We start from the raw sequence: 17,347 nt of genomic DNA, 5'->3' as shown, positions 1-17,347 counted from the left end.
AAAGTTCATTAACATCTGACTCAGTTCAGTTTTATACAACCTCAGCTCCAAACAAGACTCAGAGGATCCTCCATGAGGTCTGAGCAGCTCAACTCAGACTTCATGAGCAATACTTGGCAACTGTAGAGAGGAAGAACTCCCTTTTAACAGGAAGAGCCCTCCAGCAGAAAAAGGCTCAGGAAGGGGCAGCCACTGACTTCAGCAATCTAATGGATGAATGGAAAGAACAATGCAAAGTGAATATTAATAATCACCCACAGTATTGTGGAAGTGTGGTCCTGTGCTTGTGACCGTTCAGCATGTCAGTGGCCATCAGCTCTGTTTTCATCCATAAACCTAGAAACAAGCCCTGCTGGAATAAACGCAGCAGGTATGTGAAGCTGCTGCATGTCATCCTCAGGCCATTATTTCATCTCTGAGACGCACAAATTTAAAGGCTTCGACTCCTAAAAATGACCTATTTTGTTTTTTTCCCACCCATTTCCACAGGAATTGGATTTGGTGGGAGATGGTGACTGTACAGCTAAAATTAACTGCAGATCCTCCGCAGTACTGCTGTTGGTGTATTGATTGTGCATTGTTTCTTTAGAGCAGTGTGTGTGTGTGTGTGTGTGCGTGTGTGTGTGTGTGTGTGTGTGTGTGTGTGTGTGTGTGTGTGTGTGTGGTCTATCTGCTAGTATTTATTGGGCACAGCCTGAGACCGAAGCATTGCCACTCTGAACCCCGACTGTGTGTCAGCATGATGCTGTCATGGTGAGAGGAAACGCTGAGTGTGTGTCTGTGTGTGTCACAATCACGCAAATGTGTAGAAGCGGCTCTGGTGAGCATGGAGGGAAGTTTGGATGACTCTGGCTGCTTTTTAGAGCCTCTTTTTCAGACTCTCGCCCTCGTTTGATTTGTCACGAGGCAGCGAAGTAACCGAAGAACTCTCGAGATCTTTGAACACTTAAACATTTGATCCTCTTTGAAACGGTTTGTGAACAGATGGCACATAAAAATAGGATTTTGTTTCCTTTGCATAAATACATTATGTTGTCTTCCTTCTCTCACCCCAACCAATCACAGCAGATGGCCCCGCCCCTCCCTGAGCCTGGTTCTGCCGGAGGTTTCTTCCTGTTAAAAGGGAGTTTTTCCTTCCCACTGTCGCCAAAGTGCTGCTCATAGGGGGTCATGTGATTGTTGGGTTCTTCTCTGTATGTATTATTGTAGGGTCTTTACCTTACAATATAAAGCGCCTTGAGGCGACTGTTGTTGTGATTTGGCGCTGTGTAAATAAAATTGAATTGAACCTGCCAAGCCCCTGTTACAGACTCTGACTAATACAGGATTGCACCTGTATGGCAGTAGTGCAGGTAGTCAAACACAGACCGTGAAAACTGCTGAGCAGCACGTGCACGAGAAGCACAAACAGCATCTGCAGTGAAAAGTTTTTCACAGTTTCCCTTCAGTAAAAAGTATGACCACAGCAGCTAAAGTACAAACGACCGCACAAACCTGAAGAGGAGGAGCTGTGCGTGGTCACTAACAGCAGGCCCTGGTGCACAGCTGCAGCATGCAGACGTCTGCAAAGCTCTGCGTGACACCGTCAGCCATAGTCCAGGTCAAACCCTCCGAAACGCAGCAAAGCCTTTGCTCTCTGTTATCTCTCTTGAAATTTTCACCATTAGAAAAAAATATTCCAACTTGTGTTTTTTTACTGAACAGCAGCATCATAACCAGAAGCCATGTTTTTACACATGCAAGCAATGGAGTCAAAGCTGTGCTACCCCAGCCTCTCTCTTACTCTATGTTCACTTTCATCCTACGCATCCACCCACACTCACCCAGTAAGAGTTCCCAGCTCCACAGCAGCCTCTCTTACTGGGAGTCAAAGCTCCAAAGCTTTCTCTGAGGCTGGAAGTAATTATTCCCAGCAGTTTCCGGACAGCATTAACAGACTCCTAACAGCTCAGAGCTCTCTGACGATGGGGACTGCTATATAAATGAAAACCTATCAGTGTTTTGGAGTGGGACTAGACTAGATATGAAAAATAGATTGTGTACCTAAATTATATCATCAGGCACTTTACTAGATGCTCAAGAACAGCCCAGTGTTTGTAGCAAATGAGGAGGTAATTAGAACAGGGAGGAGATGGATGGGTCACCATTACCCTGTAACATGGTTAAAGAGTATGTCGTTCCCTGCAGTGTTACTGGGTTATTACGAAGGGTCCATTATCTCAAAGAATTATTCATTTATAAAAAGAAGGACGACTTTTTCATCTGCAGATATGATATTCAATAAGTCAGAAACAGCTTGAAAGCATGAGCTGGGGTAGAGTGGTGTTGCAAAGCAGCTTGCAGATGCACAGCAGCTACTCTAACACTCGTAATATGAGATCTCCGATCAGCTGACGCAAGCTGGCATAGACTGACGTGACTTGCATGAACAGTTAACTCATAAACTCTAATATTTTTCTTTCCAGTGTTTTCCAGTATACTTTCCATGCACACCTTGATGGGTTGCTAACTGCAGCCCAACATGGCTGGATGTGCCTGAGGCACCTGGAAGCAGCTGACATAGTTTTCCCTGAGGTGGCTACGTCCGAGCACCTCGCCACAAACTCCAGACGTGGGGTAAGAGTGGAGAGGTGTTCCTACTGTCTGGCAAACAAATATTAGAAGAGAAGGACTGTGAGGCCAAAATGCATAAAGGAGACTAGACTTAAAGGAAATATCTTCTATTTTCTATTCAGTTCAGTTTTATTTAGACAACACCAACTCACAACAACAGGTGCTTTATATTGTAAGGTCGACCCTACAATCATACACACAGAGAAAAACCCAACAATCATATGACCCCCTATGAGCAGCACTTTGGCGACAGTGGGAAGGAAAAACTCCCTTTTAACAGGAAGAAACCTCCGGCAGAACCAGGCTCAGGGAGGGGCGGGGCCATCTGCTGCGATTGGTTGGGGTGAGAGAAGGAAGACAGGATAAAGACATGCTGTGGAAGAGAGACAGAGGTTAATAACAGATATGATTCAATGCAGAGAGGTCTGTTAACACACAGTAAAGTGGTTTGGTGATCTAGTGGAGAGACATGACTCTGAGAGTCTGGAGCTCTGCTTCACACTGTCCTGAAGATTGCGACGTCTGGCGAGAGAGAGACTGAATGCTAGAATGTTCTCATCCTATCATTCCAAATGGATGGTTGATGGATGGATTCATTGATAGGAGTTATGATACTATGCGGTCACAAATACGTTTACATGTGATTTTATAAAGTGTTAACAACATAAATACTGAACGGGTGACTCGCAGAGCAGCGTTGCATCATTGATTGCGATCATCAGGTGCATTCCTCAAATGCATGCCCCTTTTAATTTATATGTAAAATGGACTCACCTGTGCTGCACCTGTGCTTTAAATGAATAGTGATAATGTGGGTTTGAACCCCCATCACGTCTTTAAAAAGGGTATTACTAATACCAGATGAAAATGTGGAGGCATAATGAGTTGGATGCAGTCCTCTCGACACTCTGCAGCACATCTTCCTTCTTTTATCAAAGCACAGCCAAAAGCCATCTTGACATATTCCAGTTTCCCATTCTTGCTCAGGCTCACAGCGTGTGGGCGGGCTGGAGTGGAGGATGGTGGTCATGGTGAGTGGTAGGTGGGGGGTCTTTTGGAACCTCGAAGTGGAGACAGGAGGAAAAGCTGGCTGGGGAGGGGGGCGGTTTCTCACTAAAGACAGAGATATGAAGCCAGACTGGGCTCACAGTGCCTGAGGACGCTGATCTGAGGTCAGCTCATCTTTATTTACCTTCTCTGCTTTTAGGTTTGGGATTTGAGCGTGTGCAGGCTGATTTGGGATCAGAGCCCGGGGGCAGGAGTGCAGCTGGAGGTTGAGTCATAGGGCTGAGACAGTTACATTCACCAGCAAACACACCCACGCAAAGCATCCAAATGTATCCACTAAACATCACCATATTATATCATATGACCTGTGAAAAAAACATATTTCAAATCAAATTATTTAGAAATTAAGAAAAGATTTAATTACACAGTGTTTCTCTTAGAAAAGCAGATCTGTGGATTTTTTTAGTTTTCCAGTCACAATGACACAATTCCAACACTCTTATTTTGAAAGTTCGGCTACTGCTAACCAGGTTGTTGCAATGTCACACACCTGTCCTGCAGTTGGAGAGACAGGCTCCGCCCCCTAGCGAGGGGCTCGCTAACCAGAGTGTGCAGCAGGTGGGGAGCTGGTGGTGGTTAATACAACAAGTAGGTACCAGGCTGGCCTTCCTAAATGATACGGTGCTGTATGAGTGAGTGATTAAATGTGTGCAAAAGGGGGAGGGGCAAATTTAGTTTGCATCAAAATAAAATCAAATATCTTCACAGAAGTTTGCAGCTCTGCAGTAATGCAACGCGTCAGTCATACGTATGATTTGTGTCTGGTTGCAGTTTTACTTCTTGCTGCGAATCACAAACTCCTCCATCTGCTCTGTGTGTGCATCACTAAGCAGACTTTGCTGTGAAAGTTGCCCACAGCGCTGTGTGCCACGGCAGCGTGACAGCATCTGCAGAAAGCCAGATTTGATTTGATTTGGACGAAAGTGTCAGCTCGAGAGTCCGGTGTGTGTGCAGAGTCCCCGCAGCGAGGATTTGTGAAGCGTTTGCACTGAGCTCTGAGTTTCTGTCAAAACAGCGCTCTCTGCAGAGATCTCGACAAACACTTCACAACCACTCTCAGGTTAGAGACAGTTAATGGGTGTTATTATTAGCGGTAGCAGCCAGAGCCAGAGAACGGTCTGATTTTGGGGCTACAGTCTTTCCAGAAATGCCAGCAGGCTTTGTAGCCGCCACAGGGACGAAGGATGGCACACCAAGCATCTGTAACCCATCGGACACATCATCCGCTCTGAAACCAGTGATCTGCTTCCATCCACAGTAACCCTGACTGGGTGTGTTGCATTCACCGGGTCAGCTAGCAGAGTGAACAGCTGCTTACCATGCACATCTCTGTTACTCCAGCTCCTCACTTACACGTCTGCCTGGGGTGTTGAAATGAGCGAACGTACCTGTTAAATGTTTTACAGCTGTTTTGACTGCGAACACCTGGACAGATGTTCGAATCACTCAGCTTTTGAAAAATAAAATCTCTAGTTTGTCACCAAATTGTAAAGATATTGCTCACCATGGTTTTCATTATGTTGTCACAGGCAGGGTCTGTGTTCTCTGTGTTTTTACTAAACGTGTAACGGCTCAGTTTCCAGGGAGTGTTGTACACAAGTACCTTCAAATACGTGTGCATACATGGACTTAAAATGATGCACTCGTAATGCCAACAGATTTGATTTATTTTTTTTCTAGTTATCACACCCTTCTACAAATTAAATCGACCACAGACTGTATATAAAAGATGGCCCCTCCTGGAGCTAAGAAATAAAACACTAAAGCACCAAAACTGCAGTTCTGCTAACGTCCAGCAGGGGCTCCCGCAGTGAGTAAGTCCCCATAGACTCCTATGATAGAATAAGCTGGTCTCTGTGGATCATTTCCTCCTTCATAACACCTGTACAGGGGAGGATGTTTCTATAACTCACCTGTTTAAATTGTGTTACGGCTTAAAGTTTGCATTAGGGGCGTGGCCTCTTTGACTGACAGGCCTGACCTGGACCTCTGCACCGTGTTTGTGCTGCTGGAGCCTTTTTAATGACATCAATTATTGTGACCAATAATATGGCTGCTGTGTGGTCACTGTCCAAGGAGGCGGAGCTCCAGGTCTGGTGAAATGACTGAATGATTGTCTGGATCATTTTGTACTTTATGTATAAAACTTGCTAAAAACACTAGCTGGCATCAGCTTGTAGCGCCCCACCCTTTCATCCAATTAGGGTCATTTTTGGTTTAAAGATGGCGAGGGCTTCGAATGTGACTTAACAAACCAGTGAGTGACACCGGCATCGTTTGTATAGAGTATGTGGTTTATAGCAATATAAAGAAGAATTTGGGGAGTGCTTTTTACCCAAAGTGGACAAGTACCGTAGATATTTTATTCGATTTTTATTTATTTTGTCCATTTTACATCAAAGTTTGTTTGGATCCTCTGAAAATGGGGGACGGGGTATAAAAATGTCTTTAATTCTTAAGTCAATGACATTTTTTGAATTAAAACTTTGATCTCACATTAATCGTGCCACCCACATTGCTGCTGTACAGAGGAAAAAGCACAAAACAGTTCTGGAGCTTCCAGACTTTGTAAATGAAGACGAGACTTCAATCAAACAAATGTGTCAGAAATCAGAGACAGCTGGTTTCCAAAAATCAACAGTTGGGTTTATGGTTAAAAAAAAACTACACATGCTCATTATTGTGTTTTCAGCGTCTGTGTGAACGTAGTATCAGTCTGCACCCATCCTCCACCTGCTCTGCTTGTCTCATACAAATTACATTCTGAAGCCATCCGTTACACCAGATTTAGCATTTGAAGAGCTACAGGCAGAGTGGTGCGCACTGCAAACTCATTTTAAAACACCTCAGAGCTCCTGTAATCAAGTTGTTTGGCATGCACCGAGCGCACAGAGGCGATTGTGCGACCGAGGCTGCCTTTGAGCCAATATGAATGCCTCGTAGACTCGAATAAATGAGCTCCGCTGACCCTGGTTAATTACTTGATTTGAAAAAAATTGGAGAACATTTTTCATCTTACTGGTGCTCTGTGGTTTTTTTCCTGTCTCCTTATTGAGCCCGATCCCTTCAGCTTGCTTGTTGGGATTCGGATATTTGTCTCCTCGAATGGCTTAATCTCTCCCCGAGCTCTCTCTCCGCCCACGCAGCTACGTCTATGCGAGCGTTGGCCCTCATTGTCGAGTAAAAAGAATGCGTTATTGAAATGACCAAGTGTTATCTTTTTTAGCATGCAAAGCAGAAGCAGTATTTGCATTTTAAAGAGCTTGAAATTATCCAGAGCACCCTTGAGCTTCCGATTCATTTGTTCATAAACCATATTTCTCTCAGGTGCTTAACTAACTGACATTTGAATAATTGCATTTGATATGTTAACGCATTTCATTTGCATATGCAGACTTTCAGTGAGAAATTGTGCCAGTGTGTACACCGAGAGAAAAGAGAGAATAAAATAGCAGCCAATAGAAAACAGTTTCTGGGCGGTTCTCGTCAGGTTTCCTTAACCGCTGGCTGCTGCTGTGGGTCCTTGATGTCGACGAGCGTCTCTCATCCTGCCGAGTTCCGAAATCTGCAGTTCCTGTGACGTCCAGCAGAGGCAGCAGCGAGTCAGTCCCCACAGACTCCCATGTTAAAACTTTCCAGCAGAAATAAACATGTTTACAGCCTGATACACAAACTGATTGGTCTGTGGATCATTTCCCCCTCGTAACACCTGTTCTGTTTTAATAACTCACCTGTTTAAACTGTATTAAGGCTTAAAGGTTGCATTATTATGACTGTGTTTATTAGGGGTGCAACGATACACAAAATTCACGGTTCGGTTCAGTTCGATACTTTGGTGTCACGGTTCGATATTTTTTCGATACAAAAAAAATGTTCATGCCTTTTTAATTTGTCATTTATTAAAATTATAAATATATATTTTCACTCAAAAGTACAGTTTTTAAATTTAATGTTGCTGAAACAACAAAATAATAAAAAAATAAATCTGATTGAGGAATCAGTCATCTTTGGAAAAGAGAGTTTATTACAGAGAAATGGCTCTTTCAAAATAAAAGCTATACTATACGCTTCTTCTGGGCTATATTCTCAGCAGCATATTAAACATATCAGGTCCCCATAAGGAGAATCCTGTGCTAACGGCTGTCTAAATGACTCGGGTAAAGTTTGTAGCATGCGTGCTTGTTGTTTTTGTCTGCTTCCACTTGTCTTTGCACTAGGATGATGTCGGAGTAAATGTGCAGTCATGTTCGTTGTGTTCCCACTAGTGCTGTCAGCGTTAATCTGAAATGACGTTAACGCCACAACACGGCAAATCTCCGTTAACGAGTTACCGCGGATCGCCCCGTGCGTGGGGCTAGACGGCCAACACGTTAACGAGCTAACTGCGCTAACACACTAGTTCCCACCCATGTAATTGAGCATTGCGTGGCACATCCGACATACTGTTTTACTTTTGTCCATGACTCGCTTACCTTCAGGGTCATACGTCACATGAAAACCAAAATAGTTCCAAACGCCAGATCTGAATGAGGGTGGGGGAGGTTCAATTTGCCATGTTGCAAGGAGAGCTTAACTTCTGTCTTGCTAGCTTGCGCTGCGCTCAGTGGATCTGCACTCGACAGTGCAGCCTAGGCGGAGTAGTCGAACGCAGATCCACTGAGTGCTCAACACAGACAGCATCGTCAGAAGAAAAGTTGATAAAATAAATTAAAAATTTTGTATTGTTCGATACATATGCGCACCGAACCGAAAGCACTGTATCGAACGGTTCAACATCGATACGCGTATCGTTGCACCCCTAGTGTTCATGATGTTATGAACATAAACTTAATCCTCCAACTTGACCACCTGTTGGATGCTAAGAGGTTAACACCCAGACTGATGGCCACTCTCTGCTCTACTTTCAGCCGCATTCACAAAACCAAAGGACAAAGCAGGCTCTCTGATTTTTTTCCTCAGGTTTTACAGACGTCACGCAGCAGCAGGATCGATGTTGGTCTCCAAAGAGAGGGTAGTGTGTGCCAGCAGCTGTGACATCATTAATTATTTAAATCTCTTTACAGAGTTTAACCTTTTCTCTCTTTGAATGTTAGACACTTCCTCCTGCGAAATTCCTCAAAACACAATAAATGAAATAAAAATCAGAATCCCTTCAATTTACGCACCATTTAGAAAGTTCACTCTGAGTCGGCCCATCGCTTTATGAAGTTTATTTTTAATTTAAAATGCATAAATAATTAGAAAATGAAACAGCAAATTCCTTTTCCAGAACAGTGCCATTGGTTATCAGGACTGCAGTTTTCAGTGTAGGTGCTTTCCTACGCCCACAACCTCACCCAGCCAGCCTCATTTGACAAGAGCTCCCTCAACCTCCTCACCAATCTGAATTTAACACCTGAAGTTATCATAATGTTCCCAACCAGCAAAATGACTCGGATGCTGAGTGCTTTAACCCGCTGTGACTGCTGGTGATGAGTAGATGCTTTTTAATGTGGAGCTGCAGCAATAAAAACAACTTTTAAATGGAGTGCGGAGGTGCAGACAGCTGTACGTTCAGATGAAACAAGGCAGATACAACAGGAAGTCGGCTGATTTTAAAGCGGCGGGCGATTTCAGACGCGGCTGATCTGGCGATACCTGTGGTTACAGGTGGTTGCAGAGCTTTCCATTCATTCTGTGAGCAGCTGTTATCCTGCACGCGTGTTTTTGACAGATGCTAGGCTGTTTAGCCCCAAAGGGCTTTCTGAGCTTCCTGCTCGAAGTATTTCTCTGCAGTTACAAACTCTGTAAACAAGCTTGGGATCAAAACAAAGCTAACACTTGTGAGGTGTAAATGTTGCAGCAGATGTTACTGTGGCAACAGCGACTATCAGCTACCGGCGGAGGAAACCGGTCCGCTAAGCCAGCGGTCCCCAACCTTTTTTGCGATATGGACCCGTTTATGTCTGACAGTATTTTCACAGACCGGCCTTCAAGGTGTCGCAAATGAATACAACAAAATCAAACCAGTACTGGTACCAAAAAAAAAGAATTATTCATAACACACAGGAAAAGACCCAGGGAAACCGAGTAAAGGATAAAAACCCTGAAAACCCGAGCCTCAACTCTCGCAGCCCAGTACCAAACGACTCACGGACCAGTACCGGTCCACGGCCCGGGGGTTGGGGACCGCTACGCTTAGCGAATTTCTGTCTCAGCGCATTTGCACCACTTTGCATGTTTGTGGTCTTCTTTTGCAGCTGGTTCAGTGAATTTTGGTCGGAGCGTGGTGAAACTTGGTGTTTTGGAATCGGTGAGAGCTAAGCTAGCTAGCCATTGTTTACATTGTTAGATGAAGTCTGGAGACTTTTTGGCTCGGCTGTGTGTGTTTAGTGGACTTTTGCACATTTACGTTAATGCTCTTTTAACCATTGGTGGTTGTAGAAATGGTTTATATGAGCATTTAGGTGAGTTTCTAAGGCTTTTGTGGCTACCACACATGTTGATATTTGCATAAAAAGCTTAACGTCATGGAGGGTTACATACCTCCTGAGGCTAGTCATAAGTGCCACACAGACACTGTAATCCTGTGGATACTGAAGAATAAAACTTGTGCTTTGCCAGCTAAACACTTTTGATTTCAGGCTGCAGTAGGAAATATTTGCATCACATCAACTTCATTCACCTTTTTTCCCACCACAGTCTTCCAGTTCAAAAACATAGAGATACTGCAAAGCTCAGCCACAGGCTCAGTCAGCACTGTTACCAGACACTGATGTAGGAGAACGCCAGTTTACTGTGTGGCTGTAATGAGAGTTCACAGTGTGGAGAAAGGGAGGCTTTGCTGAGGCTGAACGTCACAACCCCCCCTCTCCACACTCACACCCCCACACAGAGTCATGTTTCTATCACTTCAGAGGACTTTGCATCACTCACCTGCCACTGTTCATTCACAGCGCTGTCAAAGCTGTCCTTTGGCATCAGTACTGTGACAAACCGGGTGTATTGTGGTTGTGAGATGAGGCACCCTCCCATACTGTCAGATATGTATGCTTCTTAGGGATCTCTAGGCATCTTATTTGAAAGCTCTGGGTAGCTGTAAGTACATTTTTCATAAATTGCAACCCTTTGATGAATCATCTGCAGGTGAAAACAAGCAACACAAAGCTCCCAAATGGGACTCGCAAACTTTATTCATGCCACTGCCACTGAGAGCCCAGTATAGCTGTGATTGATGCATCAAAGCCACACACTGGAGGCCATGCTGCTGTTGCCCAATCAGCGTCCTGATCAACATTAAGCTAACCGAGGCCTGCACAGTCTGAGACGGAGCTCTTGGGTTTGTTGCACAGTCCGACCTCAGGGGTGAATTTTCCGGGGCATCCACTCCTGAGAAAATCAGGAGCTGTCTTGATTTTTTTTCCCTTGTGAATCGTTGTTCCCACTGTAGAATGAGGGACTTCATGTTATTTTGAAATGGACTCGTGTCCCTTCCCAGATTGATTTGCAGGGTCTTTGACACGCCTAAAATCTTTATTTTATAGCTTTTATAGAGCTACTTGGCTGATTCTCACTTAATCAGTGCATTAGGTTATCAGCACTTGGCTGCCAGAGGGTGGGCTTCAATCCACTGTAGTCCACAATCAAATGCCTTGCTGATGTGGACTACAGTTTTCCATCTACCTTCTTCCACTTATCCAGTTCCAGTCACAGTGGGGCTGGGTGGGAGGACAGGGCGAACACAGACAACATACAGACCTGCTGCAAAGCCAGACCATCACCTGCTTACCCAGCATGCATGTCTTTGGACTGGAGACCAGAGAGAAGCCGTGCAGAGAAGTGGAGTCAAACCCAGGACCTCTTGCTGCATGGTGCTAACCGCTACACCACCGTGCCAACCTGTAGTTTCTGTCTCATGGCCAAATTCTCTGGTATATAAAAATAAAGGTTTTCCCTTCAATTTAACTGTGAAAACAGATCAACATTATGACCCCACAACAAAGTAATACAAACGCACGCACACACACACAAACACACACACTGGGCAGCCTGAGTCTACTTGGCTCAGGATGACATTCCTACTGTATGACAGTCTTGTGGATTCTGTATCAGTTTTCAGCAGTTTGTGTGTTTATAGTATGAAGCAGGACAGACTCGTACCACTGCATGCATGAAAACACGCACACGCAGAGGTCACAGCTCTCCAGCCTTCAGTAATAGGACATCACGTTTACAGTCCATTACCTCTGAGCTGTGCAGCTCATCGTGTGTGCTGCCGCACGGTGGAAACGGTTCCTGCTGCCCGGGCTGGTTGTGCCTTCTCATTTCCGAGTTTTGTGTGTGGGAACAGAGCACTATTTTCAGAAGAACAGAGAACAACATGGTGTTTCATGGAGCAGAAACACAGTGTCAGGAGGGCTGTTTTAGTGGAAACTGATCCATGTGCAGTTCAGGCTGTTTGGAAAGACAGCAATCCACCGGCAGGCTGGGGTCTTCAGAGAGCGTGGGCGAGCTGGATAGCAGAGTTTGGCACAGTCAGTACCGGTTCAGTCCTCACAGAGCTTTTGTGAGAAAATGTGTGTGTGCAAGCATGTGAGAATGTGCTCCAGAACCCAGAAAGCTTCTATCACTCACCTACACAGGATTTTACCTTTTGAACCCACCAGATTTTTAGTGGGGGTACCTGCAGGTCTTATTTTTTCAGAGATGAGCTCCATTTTTGTGCGTTAAATAAGACTGCAGAGTTAGAAATCAAATGTTTCACCAACTGAATTTACTGTGGGACTGCTGTCCACTGTATTAATATAATTTTTAAGTGGTAAAATAAACGCTTACACAATTCAATACACTGTGGGCTGCTTGGTTTGACCACGAGCTCATGGCAGCTAATGCTGGCCTAAGAAAATAGCAGTGACTGATGAGTCTTTGCTTTTCTCCTTTTAGTATGTCACATGGTTGTGAAACGTTCTAATCAAATGAGTAAAAAGAGAAGTAAACAGACATGACCCCGTTTCACACAGTCGTCTTTTCACAGCACACACATGAACCACCCGAGCAGCTTTTACCAGCACGAGCATTTAAACAGAAATACTAAGAAAACTGATACATGTGTGAGGTCATATGTAACTGTGCAAAAAACATCGTCTGACTTTGATTTGTTTTATTTTGAAAACTCAGTAACTGCTGTTTTAGTCCACCTGCCAGTCAAATAGGCCACGCCCCTAATAATGCAAACTTTAAGCCTTTAAACAATTTAACCAGGTGACTCATTCGGTGCTGAAGCCTCTGCTGGACATTAGAGGAACTACTCGCTTCATTTGTTCGTGCTAGCAGCTGCAGTGTAGTTAAATGCTGCACTTTATGCTACTAGTGTCCACATGGATGGTCACATGAAATGTGCCTAAAGATGTGTGTGAGATGTGTTAGTTATTGTGTTATTCAATTCAATTCAATTCAATTTTATTTATATAGCGCCAAATCACAACAAAAGTCGCCTCAAGGCGCTTCATAGATACAGAGAAAAACCCAACAATCATATGACCCCCTATGAGCAGCACTTTGGCGACAGTGGGAAGGAAAAACTCCCTTTTAGCAGGAAGAAACCTCCGGCAGAACCAGGCTCAGGGAGGGGCGGGGCCATCTGCTGCGACCGGTTATTCATTTGGATGGAGGTTTTTTTTTTGTTTTTTCAGTGTGGTTTTAGCTCACATCCTGTTCTGACATCTCACACTGTCTTGTGTCTGAAATCCTTATTTTGATGCCTTTAAAACAGAGGACTCGATAAAATGTCAAATGTAGGGTTTCCTGATAAATGTAAACACCAGACTAATTGATGCTAAAATCATCTCCAGATGTTTAGCCGTCTGAGCAGCTCTAACCCCATGCATGTGATTTTTGTCGCAGAAATCTAACAGGAACATCAGGAATACATTTTTCCATCATTTATGATGAGTGAGATCTTACAGAGATTTTGGAATTGTGGGAAATTCTGTTCATGTTGTAATCCGTGCATCAAACTAAATAGTGCATTTGCTGCCATATATTTGCAGTTATTATTTATGGTATAGAATGTGTGATTGTCTGCTCCTGATGGTGGTGCTACACCCACTGCACACATGGTGTCACAGCTGTGCTAACATGAAGGTGAATAAAACACAACTGATATCTTCCATCTTATGATATCTATCTCACCCCAACCAATCACAGCAGATGGCCCCGCCCCTCCCTGAGCCTGGTTCTGCTGGAGGTCTCTTCCTGTTAAAAGGAAGTTTTTCCTTCCCACTGTCGCCAAAGTGCTTGTTCATAGGGGGTCATATGGTTGTTGGATTTTTCTCTGTATGTATTATTGTAGGGTCTACATTACTATATAAAGCGCCTGTTGTTGTGATTTGGCGCTGTGTAAATAAAACTGAATTGAATCGAGTTGAATCTTTCCCACCACTCCTGATGTTGTAACACTGCAGACCACAGGAACTGTGTAAAACAGACTCTAAATTATACTTGTAAACTGGATCTAGTATGTAATCTATCAACTAGTTCAATATATGAGTAAAAAAAGGTCATAGGGACTGAAAATGTTGAAGTAGAATTAAGGAATAAGTATTAAACGACTTAATTGCTCTGAGCGTTTGACTTCTCTGAGCATGCCTGTTCAGAGCTGCAGTAACTGGTAACAGTAACAGTTACTTGGAAACATGTCCAGACATGTTAGGGACCTGCTGGCAGTCTGGATAAGGGAGTGATGAGGAGAGCAGGGAAAGAAATGATGAGGATAAACTACTTGGCAGTGCTTCATTTCTCTAGGTGACCAACTCAAACCAAATCTGCTAAAATGTACAGAAAAGCAGCAACAGTGTGGCTGCTGCTGCTTTTCTCATCACTGCCTATTAGAGTGACTTTTATACCTTCTGTCAGTTTCAGTCTCTCTGCTGTGTCTCCACTTTCAGACTAAAGCAGTCAGCGTGCAGCGAGCAGTCTCCCACATCATGCAGCAGTGTGGTCTAATGGGCTTTTAGAGTCAAACACAGTCAAACAATCATCAGTCGGCCTGACTGTTTCAGCGTCCTGAGCTGATCCCAGCGCACCACTACGCACCCCGGCGCTGATTTAAGGCCATAGCTGCACTTTTAGTACAAGTGTGTAACTTTTACTGTGCTTTTGCTCAGCAGCTGCACTGTTACGGCACTTTCGGACCCATGTAACCCGTTTTTCTGGAATATCTGCCAGCTCTCTTTGAGTTTGGATGGGCAAGAACTTTTTTGCAGTGATGCAAACAGCCATGCTCGCTTCCTGACTGCCAGAATATTACATTTTTTGTGACGTCAACATGTTGTGTGGGTGTTGGTTACACGCCGGTCCCCAGCTGGTTGAAATCAGTTGACTCCCAGGTAAGTTGTTGCTCAGCTGTTGTCGAATGGTTGATGGAGGCTGCTGGTGGAGGTATACAGTGCAGCGCCATATGGCTTCCTCTGGTGATGGGTAACAGTCTTGGTACCACTTGGTGAAGCACTCCATCGGTTTTCTGCTGCACCCACCAACTCTGCATTCACCAACGAGCTGAATCGGTTCTACGCCCGTTTCGAGGTTAGCCAGGCGGCTAATACTATCTACTGCCTGACTACCGAGGACAGTGACGTCATCAGCGAGAGACCGGTGACCAGCATCGCGGAGCATGACGTCCGAGCGGCACTGAGGAGAGTGAACACAAGGAAAGCGGCGGGGCCAGACGGCATCACCGGCCGTCTGCTGCGCTGCTGTGCTGACCAGCTAGCAGGTGTGTTCACTTACATCTTCAACGAGTCTCTGGCAAAGTCTGTGGTCCCCACATGCTTCAAAAGATCCACCATCATCCCTGTGCCCAAGAACAGCAAAACCCTCATCCCTGAACGATTACCGGCCAGTTGCACTGACCTCAGTAGTAATGAAGGTGTTTGAGAGGCTGCTGAAGAACATCATCTCCTCCTCCATCCCAGACACCACAGATCCGCTGCAGTTCGCCTACAGATCCAACAGATCCACAGAGGATGCCATCGCCCACGTCCTACACACCACTCTCAGCCATGTGGACAAGAAACAGGGTAACTATGTGCGAATGCTGTTTGTTGATTACAGTTCAGCGTTTAACACAATAGTGCCCTGCAGACTGTTCACAAAGCTGAGGGATCTGGGACTTAACAGCCGTCTGTGTGCATGGGTGTTGGACTTCCTCACTGGCAGAACTCAGGTGGTGAGGGTGGGCAGGTGCTTCTCCAACAGCATCACCATCAACACAGGAGCACCTCAGGGATGTGTCCTCTCGCCACTGCTCTACTCCCTCTACACTTCAGACTGTGTGGCCACCCATGGCTCCAACACCATTGTGAAGTTTGCTGACGACACAGTGGTGTTGGGTGCCATCTCCAACAACGATGAGGCGGCCTACATGGATGAAGTGAAGAATCTGGCATCGTGGTGCCAGGACAACCACCTCCAGCTGAACGTCAGCAAGACCAAGGAGCTGGTGGTGGACTTCAGAAGGGGTCAGCACAGAGACTACAAGCCCATTATCATCAATGGAGCTCCAGTGGAGAGGGTGCAGTCCTTCAAGTATCTTGGTGTCCACATCTCCTCAGACCTGACATGGGCTGCCCACATTCAGGTCCAGACCAAAAAGGCTAGGCAGCGCCTGTATCACCTACGACAACTGAGGAAGTTCAGGGTCTCTCCAAAGATCCTCAGGATTTTCTATACAGGCGCTGTGGAGAGCATCCTCACACAGAACATGACATCGTGGTTTGGGAACAGCTGTGTGAAGGACCAAAAAGCTCTCCAGAGAGTGATCCGTACAGCAGAGCGCTGCTGCAGGATTGCTCTCCCCCCGCTTCAGGACACCTACACCAGGAGATGCCGGACTAGAGCAGCGCAGATACTGAAGGACCCGTCCCATCCTGGCAACAAACTGTTCCAACTTCTGCAATCTGGTAGAAGGTTCCGCATCTTCCGGGCAAGGACAGAGAGACTCAAGAGGAGCTTCTATCCCCAAGCCATCCGTGCCCTAAACACACACACCCGCCCTCTCACATCATCTATAATTGACTGAGACAGGACTCTTCCAGACACTAAACCAAGGCACAATGTACATTTCAATTCCTTTAATTTTAAATATGTTTATATTGTCTATCCTGTAAAATAGTCAGATATCTATTCATATTAATGTACAGAATTCACCTGCTTGCTGCTACTACTGCACATTCACCCAGTGTATATACTATATGTGTATATATATATATAATGTTCTTCCTCTACACCCCCCCCCCCAATTTTTGCACATGTCGAGGAGCGTGTCAGGCTACATTTCACTGTGTGTTATACTTGTATAACTATGCATGTGACAAATAAAGAACCTTGAACCTTGAACCAACACTTGTCTCAGGAGAGCCTCAAGCAAATCCATCTCTGGCTTAGTTTTTTGTTTTTTCCATTGTTACTTTTGTTTTGTAGTAAATTTTCTGCGAGTGACTCTGCTTCCTGTTTACACCAGTGACCCCCGCCATCGTACCTGAACTACAGGTGTGTTAGCAAAGGCAGAGATTGTTTCACTCCTCAGCTCTCGTGCTCTGGGGGCCTCTGGATGCCTGCGGCCCGGGTCTCCTCCATCATGACCTGGGGGGCGGGGCTATGGCATAATAACATAATAGTGCAAAAGTAA

This window comes from Aulonocara stuartgranti (assembly GCF_965226115.1).
Source record: "Aulonocara stuartgranti genome assembly, chromosome: 1".
Lineage (NCBI taxonomy): Eukaryota > Metazoa > Chordata > Actinopteri > Cichliformes > Cichlidae > Aulonocara > Aulonocara stuartgranti.
Note: the sequence above shows the minus strand (reverse complement) of the source record.